This window comes from Danio aesculapii, chromosome 14 (assembly GCF_903798145.1).
Source record: "Danio aesculapii chromosome 14, fDanAes4.1, whole genome shotgun sequence".
In the NCBI taxonomy this organism is placed as follows: domain Eukaryota; kingdom Metazoa; phylum Chordata; class Actinopteri; order Cypriniformes; family Danionidae; genus Danio; species Danio aesculapii.
The window spans coordinates 28,542,558-28,566,483 of record NC_079448.1 but is presented as its reverse complement, the minus strand read 5'-3'; the positions used below and the strand labels follow the sequence as shown (position 1 = coordinate 28,566,483).

The 23,926-nt window shown below is 35.3% G+C and overlaps 1 protein-coding gene across 2 annotated transcripts in view; it reads right to left on the bottom strand.

Annotated features, from left to right (window-relative positions):
- arap3 (ArfGAP with RhoGAP domain, ankyrin repeat and PH domain 3) overlaps positions 1-19,481 on the bottom strand; it is a 65,370-nt gene extending 45,889 nt beyond the window's left edge. For both annotated transcript variants that reach the window (XM_056472238.1, XM_056472239.1), the window contains exon 1: positions 19,350-19,481. The gene's annotated coding sequence lies outside the window, so the exon portion shown is untranslated. The remainder of the gene's footprint in view (positions 1-19,349) is intronic.
- Between the last annotated feature and the right edge of the window lie 4,445 nt (positions 19,482-23,926).

Here is a 23,926-nt window from a genome sequence, read left to right as displayed (position 1 = left end):
ATAGTGTCTAAAGGTGCATCCCAAATCACATACTTATACACTATCATACGCCATTTATTCAACCGGTAAATAGTAGTGTGTAATGTTGGGCACATCACACACTCAATGACTGCATCTTTGCTCTTGTAGCAGAAGGGGCGGAGCTTTAGGGCGCTCATGTTGGATTACTTTGGGTGCGTCCGAAATCGCCTACTACTCAGTTTGAATTTGAACTACTGCATTTGAATTTAAACATACTACTCAGTCGTTAAAAAAGTATGTTCTAGACAGTATGAATGTGACCAGTATGTATAAAATGTACTACATCCACCATTTTGTCATGATCACGTGTGTGATCATGACCTACCTGTGTGCGTTGTGTCGCTTCACACTCATTCATAAATTCTCTCACGGGGCATCATGGGATAGTGTAGCATCCATCGGATGCCCACCTCACAATCTTGCCGGAAATAGTAGGTCATCCAGGTACTTCTTGCATACTCATTTTTTTATTCTATAAATTTAAACATACTATTTGGCTCGCATTCTGATTTTAGCGTACTATATACTATGAAAGTACGCAATTTCAGACGCAGCCACAATTTATTTTGGAATGTGAAAGCAATATTCTCCTACAAGAATGATTTTAGCACCTTCCGGTAGTGAATGCAGTTATACTGGCAGGTATTATTTGGTTTGGTAATAGTTTGTTAATTTATTTCACTAATTTGGCGACCGTCAATTGTCATCTGGTTTGAATTTCTGCTTAGTAAAAAAAACTGTTAGCGTTCCATTTGGGACGACACTACATACATATACTATGCTGTTGAGTGTGTAAGTACATAAGTACATAGTGCATAAGTGCATAGTGTATAGCGTGCTATTTGGGATGCTGCTTAAGTCTCTCTAGATGTGAAGTGCAAGAGAATTCTGAAAGCCAGAATTCAAAAAAAAAAATGTGGTTTTGATTACTTTCTCATAGTCAAAGAATAATTTTTCAGCTATCATCATTCCATATTGGACAGCTTTTTTAATTTGATGACTGAACCCACAAAGTGAGTCAGACCAACCAAAAACAGCGATTGCTGGATCAGAGAAGTGGTGAAAAGATTAAGCCTCTGAGGAGAATCTATAAATGTTACTCCAAAACTTAAAAGGTTTTGGCCATGATCAAAAAAGATGGAGCCTTCTGCAGATTCACATTTGTTACATTTAGAAGAGAAGGAGGGGGTACATTTATTAAGCTTAACCCTAGAATAACATAATTAAATCTCATAAAACTACTAAATGGGTATTAGGTGATAGGGTAATGGGTAATACCTAAATTTGTAATACCTAAAAAAACTTGAAATTTGACAAACAAAAGACATGGCTGTCGGACTCATAAAGGATTTTATGACAAAGAGCATTTTCAGCAGGCTGAGGCTGAATCACCCTGACATTTCCAGACCCCTCTGCCCTCTCATAGCCTCCTAAAACCACAGAACTGAAACAAAACAGTCAAACAAATCTTTATAGCCTCTGAAACTGAGCAGTCGGGGTAAAAACACAACTACAGAATCAAAAATCATGATAAGCTGCAGCACACAGAGAACATGCAAGACCTGACACAATGAAGCCATATTCCATGTGGCTATTTTTAGAAGTCTCCATTCATTGAGGGAATGCTGTTGAAAGCATGGTCCACATGAGGGAACTAGCAGTCAACTCCACTAGGGTGGGCCTTAGCCAAAATCCTTGTGGGTGGGGCAAAGTTCCTTCAGCTGGGATGGCATAACTTTGCAGTGATCCTGTGTGAATGCTTTCTATAAACATTTCTGACACTTTCCTGACTGCTTGTTTGTGATATTGAGAACAGTGGCCTAGCAGGAATCTCAGGGCTTCCAATGGCACACACGACCAAACCCAGGAACAGAGAGCTGCTACATTCCTTGACCTCCGGCATGGGCGGAGCCTGATGGGTGGGTGTGATGATTGGATAAACTCTCATTGCATCTCAAATCCACAAAGGATGCACAGTGTTCTCCATCAAGGGCATCTCAAATAGTTGAGCGTGTGTTCAAATCACAATCACTCAATTATAAAACACAATAAAAAAGTCAGAAATGTTTAAAATGCCTCGATAACGTCAACAGGGTCGGTTTCACTCAACAGCTCTGAGTCGAAAAGCAGACGTTAGAAGGCTGTTAAAAAAGGTTGATGAGTCATATCCTCGTCTTCCTTTGTCTGGACTCTGGATGCTAACCTTTGGCTCTGATTCACCGGATCCCATGGCGAGGGGGGAGGCAGGAAGCTTGTGAGGCGGACTGATAAAGTGTGACCTGAGGAAAGGAGAGAAACGGGTCCGGGTGTTGTCTTTTCCCCCTTAGTAGCAATGCAGTAAAACTCCTTAAAGCAAGACTGTCATCATGAAGCCAAAGCAGTGGCAGCACATTTGGGGCTATGATTTACTAACAGCTTGCACCAGCACAAAGCATAGTTTATAATAAAAAAACTATTGTCAGGAAATAAAATAATAAACTGACATTTTTTTTCAAGAAAACTACCTTTCAGATGCAAAGTTATTAGTCAAAAAACGTGGTTTATTTGTGGTACAGGTGTAACGATAAATCAAAATATTGTCACAAAATAAACAACATAAAAACAAAAAAGCCGCTGTACAGCTGAAGTAAACAATATGACTCATGATATTGATGGCTTGGAATAAAAAATAAATAAATAAAAACTATTGTCAGGAAATAGAAAAAAAAAAATTGACATTTTTTTTCTGGTTAAACCTTTCAAGAAGTTTTCCATTCAGATGCAAAGTTTTTAGGCAAACATTTGTGATACGGGTGTTACAAGAAATCATAATATCAAGAAGTTACTAAATAAAAATGTTATATAATGATATAAACAATACAACTTGCGATACTGAGTTTGGTTTTTAAGAGTCAACTTACTGCATTTATAAAGCTATAATTCACCCAAAAACATCAATTACATCTTCGTGTATTATGTTGCAATTTGACGTTTCATAGCCACGAAATTGCATGTGAGCTAATGCACATGGGGGTTTGTTTATCACAGAGAGAGTGATAAAGAGAGAGTATTATAGATTATAATATTATAGTTTTTTTTTACCATAGCATACCCTTTAAGAAATAAAAATAGTAATACTAATATATTACACTCTATTCTTATAGCACACAATATAGTGTTGGGCGATCTGGCCTAAAATCATATCTCGAATAATTGAACATTTTAACTCGATTACGATTAATTAACAATTTTATTTATTTATTTATATATATATATATATATATATATATATATATATATATATATATATATATATATATATATATATATATATATATATATATATATATATAGATATAGATATATAGATAAGTATAAATGCTTTTTTTTTGTCCTTTTGCCCTCATAGTTCACTGACAGGTTTTGTACAGTAAATATGCTCACATATTACAGGTGAAAGTTTTTTGAATTAAGGGTGCATTATTTGATTTAAAAATAATTGAAAGAAACACACTATCTATTATCTAAGATTATTTATTGAACTTCAGCTTTGAACAAATGAAATTAAAACACCTATTGCCTAAAACCAACACTTCTTTTTTCTTATAAAAAAGTGAAAATAAATAACTTGCACTTTTCAAAACAAAATAAATTATTTTCAATGTTTTTCATATTAAAAGTAGAAGGTATACGCGTTATAGTATAGTAGGGTATGCGACCGCGCGAAGGCTGCAACGCAGAAGTATAAACCAGCCAGAGAAGACTCCACACACGGTAGAGAAAGTAATCGAAAAAATTGACCTGGAAAAATTATATCAATTATAGGTTCTGAATGTCGATTTCGATTACTTTTCAATTAATCACCCAGCCCTAACACAATATCAAGATAATATTGTTTTGGGAGTTGGGCGTGTGTTATTACACCCCTAGTTTGTGGTGGTCAGTTTACTGGTGTTTGTAGAATTGTTTAATGCCACAATCAGCATTACTAATCACATTGTTCAAAGTTGCTTGTTTGCAGCTCTACAATATTGATTGAGCAGGTCATTATAAAAAAAACTGGTGTTTCTTTATTCCATAATTTGTATATTGTCAGATGAAGCACCACTTCTATCAGCAGCACATTAATGGAATTGTTTCATTCTTTCTTGTCACGTTAAGAGTCGGGGTATGTATGTCTGATAAGGACTAACAGAAAATAATTTCCTTTGCAAAGGTTCACATACAGATGACTGACAGCTAAATGCTCTATTAAACATGTTAGGCCAGTAGTTGGTGATGTCACTTTGTAAAGAAACACTCACACCTGCACACTTGCAGTCCTGCAGTACAAAAGTGTTGTTTTAGTTGTCAAGTACACTGTAAAAAAAAATTTTAAAATGTAAAAAAAAAAAAAAAAAAAAAAAAAAAAAAAAAAAAAAAAAAAAAAAAAAAAAAAAAAAAAAAAAAAATCGCTGTGATTTCAACGGTAAAAAACTGTAAAAATGCTACAGTAAAAATCCACAGTCTGGTTAACAGTATGTTTCCTTAATATATACGGCGAATAACCGTAAATTGACTTTCCCAGAATTCCCTTATGGCACATCACTTTTTATGCTTTTTGTTGACATTACTATGGATCTTTTTAGTTGTTTCCCCATCAGTTATGTACATTAGAGATTTATGTTACATCTAATGTTGATAAACAATGTTTATTTCATTAATTTGTTGTTATGCGTGTTACCCTACTGGTGTTTAGTAGCTGTGTGAATGACACTGAGCACCTTCTATATACCGAATTGTAATGAGCATTGGTTTATTATGTAACTTACTCATCACCACCTGCATATGGCTGTGTTAACATGTCTAACTGTGTAACAAAAGATGTGAAGATGTTGGTAATTCAAAATACAGACATATTACCTCTATAAATGAATGAAATACAGTAGTTTACCGTAAAAATGATAAATTACTTTTACGGTTTGTACCGTATTTTTAACGGTAAAGTACTGGCAACCACAGCTGCCATTTTTTTACCGTAAATTTTACGGATTTTTTTTTACAGTGTACTCTTCCTTTAGACTGAATGCATAACATAACATGCATGAGCATGTCACCATTTTAACAAAGTCTCGTTTTTATTCACATGGAGACAGTTTTGTTGGTAATACTTTACAACAACTAGGCTTGTGCCGGTATTCGGTAATGCGATAAATCACGGTAATGAATATGCACGATATTGTTATCGCGGGCACTTCAAAATACCGTGAAAAATAGATCCGAATTTATATTATATTTATATTTATATTATATTTATATGCTTATTTTCCATCAACCGCTTGAAGAAACACTGCGTATATGCTGCGCAGAACTGATGCGCACTCTGATGTAAACAATCCCCACATGTAGAAGCACTGTGTGCAAGCAGTGCGCGCCGCCGCTGCCACCGCACTATAATCCTCTCACAAAGAAGAAGCATGGCGGAAGGAGGAACGCTGCCGACAATTTATCCCCCTTTAGCTTATTTTCCATCAACCGCTTGAAGAAACACTGCGTATATGCTGCGCAGAACTGATGCGCACTCTGATGTAAACAATCCCCGCATGAGAAGCACTGTGCGTGCGCCGCCGCTGCCACCGCTCTCTAATCCTCACACGAAGAAGAAGCATGGCGGAAGGAGAAACGCTGCCGACAATTTATTCCCCTTCAAAAAAAAAGTCAGAGGTTTGGAAATATTTTGGGTTCCAAAAAAATGCAGAGTGATTGCTGATCGAAGACGGTTTCCCTTTGCACATTCACTTTGATATAATTGCTCAAGTTTACTTTTATATTGTGTATTGTTTTATTTACATTTATTTGTATTTAAATGTTTGAAGTACTTTTAGTTAATTAAAAAGTTATTAAAGTTACTAAGTTGACGAAACTGAAGTTTTTTGTGTTTTTTAACCTGTTTCTCTAGTAAAATTACAATATCGTGATAATACCGTATACCGTGATAAAAGCTCAATCAATTAATCGCAGCATGAAAATGTGATACCGGCACATGCCTAACAACAACATTCCATCAGTTAATGTCACTTTATGTATTTACTAACATCAACAAACAATGAACAATACATTACAGTATTTATTCATCTTTTTTAACGTTTGTGAAAATAACGTTGTTTGTTTTTAGTTCTTGTTAACTCAGTGTGCATTAACTGAACAACTTTGTATTTTAATAGTGCTCTAGTGAATATTGAACTATGATTAATGCTTGCTGCACAAGCATTGGTCGTTCATAGTTAGTTAGTGGATACATTAACATTAACTAGGGAAACCTTACTGTGTAATTGTTTTGTTTTCAAAAGCTTGCATTTTCAAATCCATTTGGAAAAGTTTGCATTTTCAATTCAACTTGTTTATTTCTATATCACATTTACAGTGTAGATTGTGTCAAAGCAGATTCGCATAGAAGTTCTAGTAAATTAAAACAGTTCAGTTTTCAGAGTTGAAGTTCAGTTTAGTTTAGTTCAGTTCAGTGTGGTTTAATTTTTATTACTGAAAGTAGAAACACTGAAGAGCAAATCCATCGATGCACAGCTCCACAAGTCTCTAACAAGCAAGCCAGTGGCGAGTAATAAACTTCACCAATTGATAAAAGTGAAGGAAAAAAGCCTAGAAAGAAACTAGGCTCAGTTGGACACCAGAGGCTGGATTTTCAGGTAAATAGACGAAATAGTGTCATGCACAACCATATACATGGTGTACAGTGGCGTATATTGCCGAATTGTCACAAACATTGAGTGTTGAGTGTCATGAAACTAATATGAATGTAAGAATTATTAAGCAAGTCTTCATTAATTTAAACAAAAGTGACAGCAAAAATATTTGTAAGAAGCAACTTCCCCTTCTGCAGAGTATTTCTCAAACTCTCAAACAAAATAGCTACATTTACACATTTCTGATTGACATCAGTCACACAACACATTAAGTAGTACATTTATAGATTCCCAGTGTTCATTTTAGCTTATAGCCATCTGTACTACAGTTGTGTGGTTAAGACTGGGACTATTTTGTAAGAGAAAAGGAAGCCATGAAAAGTCAAAACCACAATTAGACAACTGATTGTTAGTTAAAGGTCAAGATTGTAACCCAGCTATTTGTTCTTTATAAGCATATCACACATAAGCTATCTCCTCCCCAAAGAAAGTCAACACTGAGCCTCCTGGGCACCCTCAAAACAATTTTAGTGGTCCTCTCAAATCTATCAATAACTTTCCTGTTCAATCAATAGCATGTATTTAAGGCATGGCTACTGTAGAAGGTAGGTTGAGCCAGAGGGTGATTAAATGCTGGGACACACCAAGCTGACAGTCGGTCTCCTGGTAGCATTGGGCTGTCACAGCTTCTGCCAGGCTAGTTTGTTTCTTGTATTACACATGTAACCTCTCGTAAGGCTCACATCAGAGAAAGTATGATCGATGTAGAAAGGACACCAGATGCAAAATAGACACATAAGTTGCTTCTGCTGCTATACCAAGTTTACGTATTTAGGCTGTTTGCTTGTTTGTAGGTATTTTGTGTTTTGGTACAGCACTTTGGTTGAGTTGAGTTCTTCGTACTGACACTCTTATTTATTACATCTAACAAGTATCCAACAATAACAGACAGATTTCTCTCAAAGCCCGCAATAGCACATTGTGCTGCACAGCTGATAAAAAGTAACAGAACTGGCACTGGCAGTGGTTGAAAGAGAATGCTCTGATTGGCCGTTTAGCTATGAATCAGAACATGAGAGCAAAAACTGAGGTGATGAATCTAAGCAAGCAATGCCAAGCAAAGTCAAGAGGAAACACAAAAAAGCAGATTGTAATTTCATTCCATTTGGTATATATTTTCAAATCATATGGATTATCAGATTATCAATCATATTTGGATGAGCGAATCCCTCTGTGGTGAGTAACAAATGAAAATGTACGTAAACGCTGCCTTGTTTACAGTGGAATGTCAAGAAAGTATAGAAAGGTACATCCTCTCACGCAGTTGCATAAAGCATGTTCTCCTTCCAATTAGCTGTCATCTGTTTATTGAGTTCACAAAAAGTGCAGCTTTTTGGTCCAGATGGGACCAGACACAGCTGATGTGAGGTGACAACACAGTTGGTTTTCCTTATTGCCAATTGTTTGATGTTGGGTTGGTGTGCCCCGGGCTTAAACTTTAAAGGGCACCTTAAAAATCATTTTTTGTAAGCTGTTTGGACAGAACTGTGTGTAGGTATAATGTGTCCACAGTCATATTGGGGTGATAGAAAGACAATAAGTCTCTTTTTTTTAATTTCCTGATGTTAAAATAGGATCCAAATCCCTCCCATTTTGAGGCCCACCGCAATATGACAATATGACATAGGAGTGCCCCACCTAAATTGTATTTTCCCCGCCCACGAATTGATTGACACCCCTATATTAACATGTATTCGTAGTAACACATCTAATCATACCAACAAGACAGGATGTGCGCAAAGCAACTGGAATTAAAAGATCTGTTCAGCACGCTGTGATCATCAATCATCATCAAATGTGATCAAGAATGAGTTTTACAAGTTTAAAACTTTTTTACAACAGTGCATGTTTGTAATGAATTACAGCGATTTTACCGTCTACTGTACAATTATAAAAGAAGATGCTTCAATCTCTGTTTGTGGATGTTAAATCAGGTTTATTTTGTACATTAACATAACGGATATCCATGCAGCAGGGTATATTAATATGTATCCTGTCAGATTTGCAGTGCAAAAACAGTGCAAAGTAAATTTTCTCACAAACATTACATGAGATCTGCTTCCTTCATGTCTGTCACTGTGCTGTTTATCTGACGGAGATGAGGACACACTCTGACAGGCACAAGAGAACGGAGGGCGGGGAGAACTAGCATTAAAGGAACAGGTAACAAAAACAGCTACATTGTGTTCAGAGCAGAAAATCACAACATTTGTAAAGGTATAATAAATAATCTGATGAGTGTTTTGAGCTGAAACTTTACAGACACATTCTGAGACACAAAAGACTTCTCTTTGATCTTGAAAAAGGGGTAAAATAGGTGCCCTTTAAGTATACTTCAGCCCTCTACATTGAGAACAGTGTGCATGCAGTAAATTTGATATAATTTTCATCAGGAGTCTCTGCTGATTTTTGTACACAATGCAAGCCTGCATGCAACCCAATTTTCCTTTCTGCCCTATAGTCCATGTACAACAACGCAAACAACAGCTGCTGAATGCAGAGACAGAACAAATCAACTAGGTGCACACATTAATGCACATTAAAATTCTAAATCTTCCATCTTTGCATAAACATATTTTGAAAGCGGTCCAGACATGGCTGTGCATGAGATAGCTGAATACAAAAAAGAAGAAGTTAGCATTACATAGGAAACAAAAATTCTTCTAAGAAACTAGTAGCACATAGAGATATTACATTTTGGCTACATCTAAACTGCAAGTGGTAGCAGTCAATTCTGATTTATAACAACTGTTAAAACTTTTGGAGTGACTCGTTTCAGCCCAGAATTATGGCAAATGTCAATTTAGACATGTACAAAACCCCAATTACAATTCATAAATTCCAAATATGACTTTTTTGACTGGTTGTATTACAACAACCATATTTGAAAGTGGCTTTATTTGGAATCAAAAATAAAACATTCCATGAAGTTTGTGCTGTTTAAAATGTCATGAATAAAAAGATCCAAGTTACATATGGATTAAAAAATGAGGGTACAAAGCTAACAGTAAATGTGAGTATGCATGGGACGATAACTGGTTTCAAGTTTTACCACGGTTTGGAAAAATCGAGGTATTAAAACTGCAAAAAAATTATGATATACCGTTCCTATATTTAAAGGTATTTTAAGTGTTTTTATGTGTTGTAAAGAAAACTGTGTTTTTGAAACAAATATAGATAGCAGAAGTCAATGATTTATTTGAATTATTTAGCCTGACATGTTTACCGTTACAAAATATTTTAAATGTTTCCTAGAATGAAATATATTGCATTCAATGGGGGGGAAAGTTGTTGTTTTTTTACGAAGACATTTAAAAAGAACTTATTTTAGAGCAGTAATCACAATACCATGATACCGCGGAACTGTGATATTTTTATTCAAGGTTATCATACTGTCAGAAACTTATATCAGCCTATGCCTAGTGAGTACAAGCTCATTTTAAAAAATACAACCATCCCAAACACTCAGTGTCATGAAAGCAATGGAACAGTGCACTATAAACGGGGCAGTGTTTGTCTAATGACCGCATTCCCACTACGGTGTGCCCTGGGGATGCCGGGGGAAGGGACGCCTGCAGATAAGAGCCTTGAGGATTGGGGAGATGCTCTCGGGCAGGCCTGTTCTCGTAAATGAATGTCTAGAGAAGGTAAAGATGGTGGCTAAAACCGGCAGGACACCAATCTGCAACATATCTGTATGTTTAAATCATCCTCCACATCTTGACTGAGGTGGTAAACACAAAGCAAAATGACCACCATATCAAGCAAACAAACAAACAAACATGTATTTTGGTGGGAAAACCGTGCCCTGCTCTGCTCTTTCTGCCCCGCCCCAACTATATTTATCTTGATGGCCGATCTGGGTTTTCTCCGAACTACTGAATACACAGGATACAGCTGTCCCTCAAACAAAACCCTCCTCCTCTGTCCCGTTCTAGAGGAAAACAGATAATGTGCATGATACATGAATCTGAAACTATGAAAAGGATTGGAAATCAGAATAAGCCTGTCATTCCCAGGGTTGTCAACTATTACATTGGGTTTATGCAATAAAAGAGCCACCCATTTTAAAGAGACGACTGGCTGTGCGTTCATGCAAATTTCCTGTACCCGTTTGGAACCAAATTGCCACACAAAGCCAGGGATGACGCATGTTTCTTGAGTAAAGAAGACTTGCATTAGTACACTAACATAAACCATCATCACGTATGGAAAATTACATGCATGTTAATTACCGCACACATACTGTTGAAGTCAAAATTATTAGCCCTCTATGAAATTTTTATCCTTTAAAAATATTTCCCATGTGTTGCATCATGACATAATATAAACATATTTAATGCTACATTAAACATATTAGGTTTAATTACCAATTTCTAATAACTAAATTCTTTTGTCCTTGTCATGGTAATGGTACCATGGTGACCGTGTTTTGCAAGACACTAGTGCTGCGTCCCAATTCGCATTGTAACAGTAAACTACACAAACTTTGCCACATGCTGCATCCTCATTAACAGACCATTATGGTCATTATGGTGCATTTACACTGCACTGTTCAAGTGACTTAATTCCGATTTTTTTCTCCAATGTGGCACAGATCGGATATGGCCCGTGTAAGCAGAAACAAATCACATGGATGCCGATTTACTCAAATCAGATTCAGGCCTTGTTCATATGTGGAAATTTATCCGATATGAATCGGATCTGTGCCCTGTCTGCAGTGTAAGCAGGTAGATCGGATTTTCACCTGTCAATGCGAGTCGCGCGTCATTAAAACTATAACGGATGACGTCAAGTCTGACACTTTCTACAAGTCTGACTTCAGCCGAATCCCAAACCTTAAATCTCACACACGAGGTCTTAAACAGCTTTTATATTGTCATACAGCACAGGTATTTAAGCATGTTAGCGAGAGAGAGCGCAATGTCCGCCACGTAACCAATATAAACTAATATAAAACCATGGACATGACATTAAGACGCCTACTGGTTTAAAAAAAAGCCTATATATCAAAAAAAGATGGACAAATAAGAACCTTTCTGTCATAAACTATAGTAAAAAAGCTTGTCAAAAGCTGCGAACAGATTACATACAGGAGGAATATAGAAAAGAGCACTCTTTAATTATCAGCTGTTGGTCAGCGCCCGCTCTGTTTTTTCCTGGTCATTGCGCCTTTGCCGTGTGCTGTGTAAATGCAGACGATCAGATACGAGTCACTTTTAAAAGATTATGTAAGCAGGTCATCAAAAAAAAATAATCGTATACAGTCACAAAATCGGAATTGACCATCAAGATCTGCAGTGTAAATGCAGCCTATGATGCTTAGCTACATCCCGTCATCATCATCCATCAATCATCTCGACACATCACCCACATTTCTTTCATATTTAATTAACTACCTTATTGGAGAAGCAACAGCAGGTTAATCTGCCCTTCATAAGTCTTTCATTCAGAGAAATATCCTCAGATCTTTGGATAATTATGCACTTAGATGTTAATTTCCAAACACATCTTTATACAAGTTCACATTGTTGTCGTAGATTAAATAGAACACAGAAAATGGCATTTTAATATGTTCCAGTGGGCTAAATATTAATTACTAGTAATTCAAACAACTTTAGCGAAGCCTCTCTACTTGACGATTGGTCTCGCACATCTGCCATGTTTGTAGTTTATTTACACTTATTCCCCAAGTTTGTAGTTCTAATCGAATTTACATCCAAAAGCAATATTTTGAGCAAAATTAGAAGTTAAGAGTATGGACTGTTCTACACTTCGAATTTCTAACGGAAACAGTATACTATCCAGGAACCTTCGGCATACTGTTTTTAACATACTACATATGTTGATGCTAATTCTATTTTTGAATGCTATTTAGGATGGATAGTATATGAATTGGGATGCAGCATATTCAGCTTAAAGTATTATTTAAAGACTTGACTATGGTATTATGTTAGCTAGCTAGGATAATTAGGCAAGTTATGGGATTAGTGTTTTTTTTTTCTTTCGACAATAAAGATATATAGTTCTTAAGCATTCTAATAATGCTGACTTTAAAATGTTATCGCATTTATTCCAGCCAAAAAAAGAAAAGATTTTCCCCAAAATAAATTTTTTTTTTTCGTAATTGTACATGTCCTTGGTCTGTTCAACATCAACTGAGAAATATTTGTAAAAGAATTCAAATTTCACAGAAAGGCCAATCAGAGCTTTGTCCTAGATGGAAAGCAGATAGAGGGACTCTCCTACATATGCTGTGGTCTTGCCCTGACTTAGAAAAACATTGGAAAGAGGTCTTAAGGGAGTCGCACGCCGAATGCGCCTCCTGGCAACACACCACACCACGCAGCGCCATGCATTTTAGAATTCTAAACACAGATTTCTATCAGGGTTCACAACCTGTGCCGCAAGTCGGCGGCTGTCCGCGGCACCCAGCTACGATTGAGGACACTGTTCATATTTCTGCCGTCTGGTGTGCGATACTTCCAACTGTCATGTGTGTGCTGTGTCGCGGTGTTGAGCGGCACGTCTGGTGTGCGACCCACTGAGATTATTGCCATAGTTGTAGGTACTAATGTGCCTAGAGAGCCTAGACTTACTCTCTAAGGAGATACTACACTACCTGATCACCAAAGCATTAATCGGAGGTTAGTCAGACTAGCCCTAGCAGTCTACTAAAATGTATAACTTTGAGATGGAAGGATTCTAAACCACGCTCGACTTGTTGATTAAAGAAGTGTCATTTTATACGCCATTGAAAAAAAATGCCTTTTGTTTGAAAAAGCGGCAAGATGTCTTTGTCAATTACTGGGGCAGCTTCATTTCTTACTTGGGTAAAACAGGACAGCAGGTATTTATTTTATTATATAAATTATTCTGTAATTTGTTGGAAAAACCCAATAAACATAATGTTCAAAATCATTTTGACTTCAACTGCATCTAGCATTACCTTCACAGTTTTTTTTCTCACATTTAAAACCTGTTATAGTTGGGTCTCAGTACAAAACTCATGTGTCTTTCCTGTTATACTTCATTTATCTGAACCATCTAGTGTTAGTTCAATAAAAAAAATATTCTGTCACAATTTAATTATTTTCAAATCCAAAAGACATCTTTGTAAAGCATGAATTTATGCCAAATCATTATCATTTATGTCAATTCACTGAAAGTCTCTGCAGGCAAAATTTGCAGGTTCAAAATAAAAAAAGACCATTGGAAAAGTATATGAACCAAGAAAGTGCGCTAATGTAAGAAGACATACAACGGTTTTATATGATGCAAATTTAATTTAAGAAAATAGCTCAAACACTATACAACAAATAAGATTCAAATGTGGAATGATGGAATCACTTGCTTAACACACAACACTAAAGTAAACAAGAAGCAAGCAGGTATCTTTAGAAACTTTGGATTAAATTGATGCTTATTTATTTTATTTATTTTATAAAGCATCAAGAGTTGTCAATATACTTTCAAGGAAGGAATAAAAAGTTCTCAGGTTTTATTTTAAAAAGTCTTTATTTGTGTTCTAAAGATAAAAGAAGGTCTTGTAAATTTAGAACTACACAAAGATGAGTAAACGATGACACAGACATTTTATGTGAACAGTCCATTTTAGCTCTCTTAAATTAGCATGTCTGCAAACTAGATTTATTCCTCTAGTCTTTCTTTTTGCCTGAAGACATTTTGGCGGGTCTCCCAAAAATCAAGTAACTCAAGCAGGACATGCTGTAATTTAAATTACACATGTTGAGCATGCATGCTTTAAATTTTTATTTATTTATTTTACATAGATCATAAGGCCTACTAATGCCAAGCCACACATAAAGAAAAAAAAGAAAAGCAAAAAAAGAAAAGAAAAGCAAAGCAGTTGGTTATATGGTAATTTGCACACTCTTGTTTAGGCATGGGCTGGTATAAGATTCTGATGGTATGATCATTTTGGATAAAAATGTCACGGTTTCACAGTATTGTGATTACTTCTCTAAAATATGTTCTTTTTAAATGTCTGGATAAAAAACTACTTTTTCCTCTTTAAACACAACATATTTTATTTTGAGAAACATTTAAAATATTTTGGAGCAGTAAACACATCAGGCTAAATAATTCAAATGAAGCATTGACTTCTGCTGTCTTCATTAGTTTCAGAAACACAGATTTTTTTGCTATTTAAAATGGCATCTTTGGAGATCTTTTCTGCTGGAGATACTGTTGTCCTAAAAACAAAAAATAAAAATGTAAATAAATGTTTTTTACACATACCGCAGGAACGGTATAGCAGAAAACTTTGGTTTTAAAACCTTGACTTTCCAAACTGCGGTATACCTTGAAAACGGTTATCGTCTCATGCCAACTCTTAATGCACTTTATTTTCTCTCAAGTTTTGAAGTTTCAGTAAGGTTGGTGAGGGTCACCTACAGTATGTAGTTCGCATTATGCTGCTATGTTCCTAAACGTGGTTTCAATTCCACCCTTTCAATTCATAGGAAATTCATTTGAAAAAACTGTGCTAGCTAAAACCACAATGGAACGGAATGGAGAATTTCCCTAGAATGTAAATGGACAGGAAAACATTTCCATGACAGAACAATCCCGAGTTGCTTTCTAAACAGTAAACAGCATTGAAATTACTATTTGCATTTCAAATTATTTTCAGCGTCTCGAGTGGTTCAAAAAGCCGCACTTTGGAGATTCTGAACATCTAGGCTGTATATGCAACAGGAAATGAAGGCATTAGCACATCATCCAATAAATGGCACTAACACATAAATCAAATAAGGCCTCAGCTAATGTAATTCATTCTCATGAGAGGACAGTAAAAGAATGCGGTTCAAGTGAGCAGTTCTCTTTACTTGTAGTTGTTCTGTCGCATGACCACTTGTTGTTATTTTCATAAATGCTTTATGACCTGTTGATTGCATCGTTCTGTAGGCTATGACTCTGCCAAAAGAGAAAAAAACATCTCCAAACATCTTTCCCTCTCATATCCTACTCAAACATCCCTGGGCTTCCAGAATGAACAATTAGTGGAAGCTGTAGAGTCAAAAGCAATTTGTGAAACGCAGGAATCAAGGAGGCTTTTGGGATGCAGTGTGCTGGGGGGTGTGTATAAATAACAGTGAAGCACTATTGTGTGACACAATACGTCATTGTTCACTACTGGTGGAGGCCGCGTAGCTGAGATGACAGAACACACTTGTGTATTAATATGACGGACCCTCGCTCAAACACATATTGAGATCTCAGTAGCCTAACTGGATTGAAACCGCACTGGTGTAAGATAACATTACTGCCTTAGCATTTAAGCCATGTCAGATCTCTTACTGGCCAACAAAAATGGCTAAAATAAAAAGTCTACACATGCAATTGCATACAATAATATTCAACTAAATGTCTCCCTTTTCATATTTTTACCCCATTTTGAAAATGAATATTTTTATCCACTTCTTAGTGAATATGGGTCATTTATTTTGGTGCATTTGAACAAAACAGATTTATTAATCAGATATGTTTATTAAAATAATATTTAGGCCGCAAAACATCTTCAGAAATATAAAGACAATATATGCTCATGACAATACTAAATATTCATATGAAATATTGGGAAAGAAAATTACAAACTACAAAATTTCAACAACATGTTATACATTTTTTGTTTCTCTTGAATTCTGCCCTTCTTAAAAATTTCATTTAATATTTTTCTATAACATAAATTTGTGTGTACCAATTTTGGACCGTTATCATGAGTCATTTTGTTATAAGCTCCAGATTTGGCTTCAGTACTGACAAATCCAATGTGTATGTACGAATATAATATTGTAAAGCCTACTATAAAAATATCTAAATGACAGATTTGTGTGGAGTGTACTCATATATGCTGAGTACTGTATGTTGCATTTCTGTAAAAGTCGGCGTGTGTTTTGCAGTCTGTTCTGTCCATCCTGTTTTATTTTGGTGAAGAATTAAAAGTGTGTCCATTTAGATTTCCTGTACCCTTTGTGAACCATATTTGCAAAATAAAACCCGTGATAATAATGATGATCATGATGCATGTTTCTTGAGTAAAGGAGACTTGCATTAAGATGTTAACAATATCCATCACAACAAATAAAAAACAAATATGTGCAAATTACTTATCACATCAAATTACGTTTATTTATTTTTACTACTATTGTACAGGTTACAAGTTTTATTCTTTGTTTGTATATAAAATGACGATTTGAAGAATTTAGAGGCATGTTGTGCATAATAGTACTTGTTTACATGTCATCTGAAATAATTAATCCAAAATATAAATTGAAAGTATTTGTAATTAGTACGGATGCTCCGATCACGATTTTTGCAGCCCATTTGGATACCGATTCCTTGTCATTAAGATTAGTCGATACCAAGTCCCAATTATGATGATTGAAGCTTTATATAACTTTGACATTGCATAAGCACATTTTCCCTCTATGTATGAGATCTCACCTTACCTAAGATAATAAATTAAGGATGTTGCATACATGTAATGGTCAGAAGATTAAAGAAACAGATTTTAAAAAATGGTAAGAAAAATTACTATTGACTATTACTATTAAAATAACATTGCACACATGTTGTAACGCTGTGGATGTATAACCCAGGTTGTAAACTCGTAAATAGACACATGAGATCAGCCAGATCCGCGAGTACCACTAGAATCGTGAATTGTGATTATCGGTCTATACCGATTTCCGGTCGACTAGGAGCTTACCTTGTGATTAGATAATAACACATTTTAACATTTTATGCATACATTGATTATAAATTTTACACACAATTCTCATTAATTCTTCTTTTTATCATTTAAATTCTCACTTCTAAAAATCATTCTGTGCCATATTGTAATGCGTTGAATAATCATCAAAGTACGGTGGCCGAGAGAGCGCGTTTCTTTAGTTGTTTGTGTTGTGACAAAATGCAGCGCGTTTCTACAGTTGTTTGTGTTGTGACAAAATGCAGCGCGTTTCTACAGTTGTTTGTGTTGTGCCAAAATGCCGTGCATTTCTTCAGTTATTTGTGTAGTGACAAAATGCAGCGCGTTTCTTCAGTTGTTTGTGCAGTGACAAAATGCAGCGCGTTTCTTCAGTTGTTTGTGTAGTGACAAAATGCAGCGCGTTTCTTCAGTTGTTTGTGTAGTGACAAAATGCAGCGCGTTTCTTCTGTTGTTTGTGTTGTAACAAAATGCAGCGCGTTTCTTCTGTTGTTTGCGTTGTGAGAATTTGCAACACGTGTGCTATCAATTTGAAGAAGATTGTTTCTTAATTTGCTGGTGTTTTTGTAATTGCACGTGTTTTCTTTAATTGCAGCGCGTTGAGCTCTCTCGGCCACCGTACCAAATAGAATGACCATGCTGATTTTAATAAAATAGCATGAAATAAGTAAGTAATCCAAAAGCACTCAGAATACAGAATATCAAAAATAAGTCATCTAGATTACATTACTGACTACAACGTCTGAATAAAAACGCCAGCACTCCACAGCATTATAAATAGTCATGTTACTATATTATAAATATATTATAAGTGACTATTATACATTATAATAATCAATTAATTTTAAACTTGATAATAAAAAAACATTAAAAGTTATGCTGTGTATACTACATTATATTATATCAGGGGTTTTTTTTTCTTTACCATCTAAAAAAAATAATCTGATTAACCAGATAAAGTATATGTCAGGAATACTTTGTGAATAATCACACAAAAAAAAAAAAGCTGGGTTAATTTGTCATCCCGAAGGCAAAATCTCCACAACATTTGAGAAAACTTCCCATCCTCCAAGTGTCTTAAAAAGCACTGAGAGAAATACAGGTCAGATTATGCAACAAGAGATTTATCACAATTAATACACTCGTCCATGTCGTGAGAACTTAATCTGCATTTGGGAATCTGCTCAGACAGACATATGGCATACATGAGTTTAATAAAAAAATTACAACTTTATATGTAGGCTACTATAAAAGTGGTGGGTGTGCATGTAAAGATTCTCCCCATGTAAGTTTGCTGAATGGAAATGATTTCTGCAGGGGCCTCCAAAATGGCATGTTATTCTAGCAAATTCCCCGGTGACTCCCACAGTTGTTGTGTCTGTGAGGAACTGGCAAATTATATCTGGGTGTTTCTAATTCAGTTTAAACCAAACTGACATTCAGCGAGTGTAAAGCCCGTGGATATCGGATTCCTCAGTGAGTAAAAACACACCCTGCCAATCTCACACACACCACAGTACAGTACAGTACAGTACATGCTGGCTACATGACTGCTGCTGATCCTGAAACGAGAATCAATGCAGTTTCATCTGAACAGTCAACAATCCTGGCTAATGGTTAAACTCGCGACCACTACCAAAAAAAAGTTCATGACACCTTCTGCAATATAACTTCTGCACAAAACCTGGGGTACTTTTAGAACACCAATTTATATCGTTTGCAAGAAATTAGTGAACTTATAATAATAAAATGAAACTAAAAGTTGAAACACCTCAATACACACTCTGGTCAGGGTTTAGATGGGAATCTAACTCACCGCAACGCGATATCTAGATGTCAATTGGAATGTAAAAAGATTGTAAATAGCACCTTACCGTAGCTGTTTCGCGTTACATATTCCCGTGTTTTGTCGCTGTGTTGATGCGGAGCGTTGTAAACTCCAATAATGTGAGATGTGGTGGAGAAAGTTTGAGTGTTGAGCTGCTGATAGTTGTGTTTGTTATACCGGAGGTTTCAGTGCACGGCGCTGCTCAGCACTATGAGCTCTTAAAGGGACAGTGTTCAGCCGACAGTTAACTGATCTCCGCTCAGTCGCCGGGCTCTTTAGAGCCACAAAACCACAACAAATTGCAGCGGTTTAAAATGTTTTTCTTAATCTATTCTACAAAGTATATTGTAAAATAGTGTTTTTACACTTGCTGCTTGCACGTGTTGGACTTCTTTAACGTTACCTGTTCAAAAAAATTCGTTCTCCTGATTGATAAAACAGAAATGTATTTAATATTGCTATAATTATGAATACATTTGTTTAGGTGAGCAAACGGTTTAACTTTACTTTCATATTGTTCTAGTTATTTGCCTATTTCCTTATTTTTAACATGTGAGAGGATGCGTGCATTTAGGAGAATGCGCGGGACTTCCGTTGTCACCAGCTGGTTATTTTACCTGTACAGAAACAGTACATTGTGTTGCTTCATTTTAATGGTAACGTCTAGATGGGATACAGCTGTGGATACTCACATCAATATAGCATATTTTTTGTGACACTGTACAACAGTTTATATTTTTACATAACTGTCTGTGATGGTTGGGTTTAGGGTTGGGGTAGGGGTACGTTATTTAAATGCAATTTAATGTGTAATATAGCAAATATTAGGAATAATGCTGGCTGTAATTACTTTTAAGGTGGCACGGTTGCGCAGTGGGTAGCGATGTCGCCTCACAGCAAGAAGGTCGCTGGGTCAGTTGGCATTTCTGTGTGGAGTTTGCATGTACTCCCCGTGTTTGCGTGGGTTTCCTCTGGGTACTCAGGTTTCCCCCAAAGTCCAAACATGCACTATAGGTGAACAGAATGAACTAATTTGGCCTTAGTGTATGTGTGGGAATGAGTGTGTATGGGTGTTTCCCAGTGACAGGTTGCAGCTGAAAGGGCATCCGCTACGTAAAACAGAAGTTGGCGGTTAATTCCGCTGTGGCGACCCCAGATTAATCAAGGGAGTAAGCCAAAAAGAAAATGTTTAGGGTTGGGGTAGGGGTAGTATATGTTAATATAATTCAATTTAAAATTATTGAAAAAATAATATAAATAATTCTCATTAACTTTCAGTCGTTGCTGTATCCCTTCTAGCAACAACTCATTTGAACAATTACCAAATAGGGATTGGAAATAAGGTTTAGTGCAAATAGTTTTTTCGGCTACCATATAGATACCTATACCTATTCAATGTGTGACTCTATATATATATATATATAGGCGACGCGGTGGCGCAGTAGGTAGTGCTGTCGCCTCACAACAAGAAGGTCGCTGGTTCGAGCCTCTGCTGGGTCAGTTGGCGTTTCTGTGTGGAGTTTGCATGTTCTCCCTGGGTTCACATGGGTTTCTTCCGGGTGCTCTGGTTTCCCCCACAGTCCAAAGACATGCAGTACAGGTGAGTTGGTTAGGCTAAATTGTCCATAGTAATGAGTGTGTATGGATGTTTCCCAGATATGGGTTGCAGCTGGAAGGGCATCCGCTGCGTAAAACGTGAGGGGCGGTTCATTCGGCAGTGGTGACTCCAGATTAATAAAGGGACTAAGCCGAAAATGAATGAATTTTTATACATATATATTATTTTACATTTATATTAATTTATATTACATTTATATATAGGGGATATTAGGGGCTAATGAATCTACATTCACAGCAAATGGACTAAGTTGCAAAATTTGCTGGATTGTAGTTTAGTTCAGTCTTTAAAAACACTGAAAGCACTTTCTAGTTCCCTTAGGAATTTCCTATAGGCTTTTAGAATGGCCATTTCCGTTTTTGAGTGAAATTAAGTTTGTGGTTACCATTAGGCTAACTTCAAGTTGCTTTCATGTGCTTTTCATGTCCTTTCATGACTGTTCAATCCAGCATAATTTGCAATGCAGTCCCAACTTGGTTTTCCTGGACCAGCTAAAACCAGTTTGACCAGCCTAACCAGGCTGGTCAAGCTGGTTATAGCTGGTTTTATATTATATTTTGCTTGAATTTAATTGTATTATCTTTCAATTTCTAAATATGTTTGGTGACTAAAATATTATTTAAAAAATAAATCTGTTTAATAAATCTGTTTTGTTTAAATGCACCAAAATACATTGCCTACACTCTCAGAAAAATGGTACAAAGTTGTACCAAAGAAGGTACAAACCCTTGTCACTGGGGCAGTACTTTTTTATGGAACAGAATTTTACCTTCAAAAAAACTAATTTGTACCATTGCAGTTTGTACCTTTAAGGACATGATTTGTATCGTGGGAAACCAAAATGTACCTTTGGTTTTTAAAACCTGCAGATCCAATATTGTATCTTCATCAAAGGTACAAATCTCCACAGACAAGAGACTTTGTACCTTAACAGTGTCAAAAATAGTTACCAAACATTTATTTAAAATGCCTTAAATGTTTAGTTTACAATACCTATAGTTTTATGATTTGCCAGTTGTTTTGTATTATTGTTTTATAGAACTTAATAATTAATGTTTATGAGTTCCTTTAACATTTAAATGATGATTCATGTTTTAATATGGACATTATTCATAAATTACTTTGTATATTTATAGATATTTTAATAAAGGAGTTGTCCAACACTTATGTACCTTTTTATGAGAACACTTGTGCACCTTCATTTCAATTGTACCATAAAAGCCACAGAACAATATCATAAGAGGTCTTTTCTGTATCTTATAAGGTTTATCATATAAGGTCTGTATCATATATAACTTTTACAAATGTACAAAACTGCTCCTTAAGGAACATTATTTGTACCATGTACCTTTTTTCTGAGAGTATATATGCACTGAGAAATGGATAAAAATATTCATTTTCAAAATGGGGTGTATTAAATTATGCTGAGCACTGTGTATAGCCTACTAGATTTGATTATTTTATGCAAAATAATATGTTCAAATGACTAGACCTTAATTTAAAAATAGTAGGAAATGTTATCATAAAATCAAGAGATATTGAGAATTTTCAGGTGTTCTCTTCCATAGCTGTATACAGTATATGGGTCTGTGTGTGTGCTTTTGTATGTGCCTGCAGTATAAATCTCATACTGTCATACATAAGTGACGTCATTGGGGTTGACAATAGAGTGTGTTTTGAGGTTGAGAGCTGAAGATGAAGTGAAGACATTAGGCTTAATGTGAGAGAAAGCCGGAGGGTTCACTTGTGAAGTTTCCTCTTCTCCCCTACAGGCCAATCTGATTGATGTAGGCAGGAACTGTTTCAGATGGGAAGCAGGAAGTGTCTGAGACAATAGAGGTTTTGAGGAGCGGTCCACAGCTGTACATTTATGGATGAAGAAAAAGGATACCGTTGTGAATAAACTTTCCTCACTGCCAAACGACAGAGGAAAGCTTTTCTACTCTAAAAAACAAATCCTTAGAGCTAAAGTTATAAATAAAAAAGCTAAATATTTCTCTCTACACTATTTAGCTCACAGGCTTTCAGTTTTTAATATGCCATGGATGCATAAAATATGTTGCACTACTACTCCTATAACTTCTAAAATATGGTGTACTCCTCATCCTAAAATTTAAAACCCAATTTTTTGATAATTTATATTTTACTGCATATTTATATTGTATATTATATTTTTACAATTTATATTTAATTTAATTTGTATTTGTATGTGCAATATTGTGAAAAAATAGTACTGTAAAGTATTTGTAAAATATTGTTTTAAATATTCTTTTCCTTTACGCTACATCTATTGCTGTTTTATACATTGTACTGTATTGTTAGGGTAATTTAAAAATAAATTACTATTAAATAAATATTATAATAATTTTTCATTATTTCATGAATTATGTAATAGATGTTATTAAACAATAGTAAATTATCTGTTACATTTATTTATTTTTTATTTAAATTATATTTGAACGAAATTTGGAAAAATTTTATTCGTTTTTTTACTTATATATATTTATTATTTATTTTACTTATATATATATTTCCCAAATGATGTTTAGGGCATTTGAGCATAGAGCGAGGACATTTTAACAGTATGTATGATAATTTTTTTTCTTCTGGAGAAAGTCTTATTTGTTTATTTTTATTTTTATTTATTTATTTTTTTTTTCATTTTTTTAAACACCATTGTAACGTAAAAATTATTAGCCCCTTTAAGCTATATATTTTTTCAATTTTCTTCAGAACAAATCATCGTTATACAATAACTTGCTGAATTACCCTAACCTGCCTAGTTAACCTAATTAACCTAGTTAAGCCTTTAAATGTCACTTTAAGCTGTATAGAAGTGTCTTGAATAATATCTAGTCAAATATTATTTACTGTCATCATGGAAAAAATAATATGAATAAGTTATTAAAACTATTATGTTTAGAAATGTGTTGAAAAAATCTCTCCGTTAAACAGAAATTGGGGGAAAAAATAATCAGGGGCGCTAATAATTCAGGGGGGCTAAT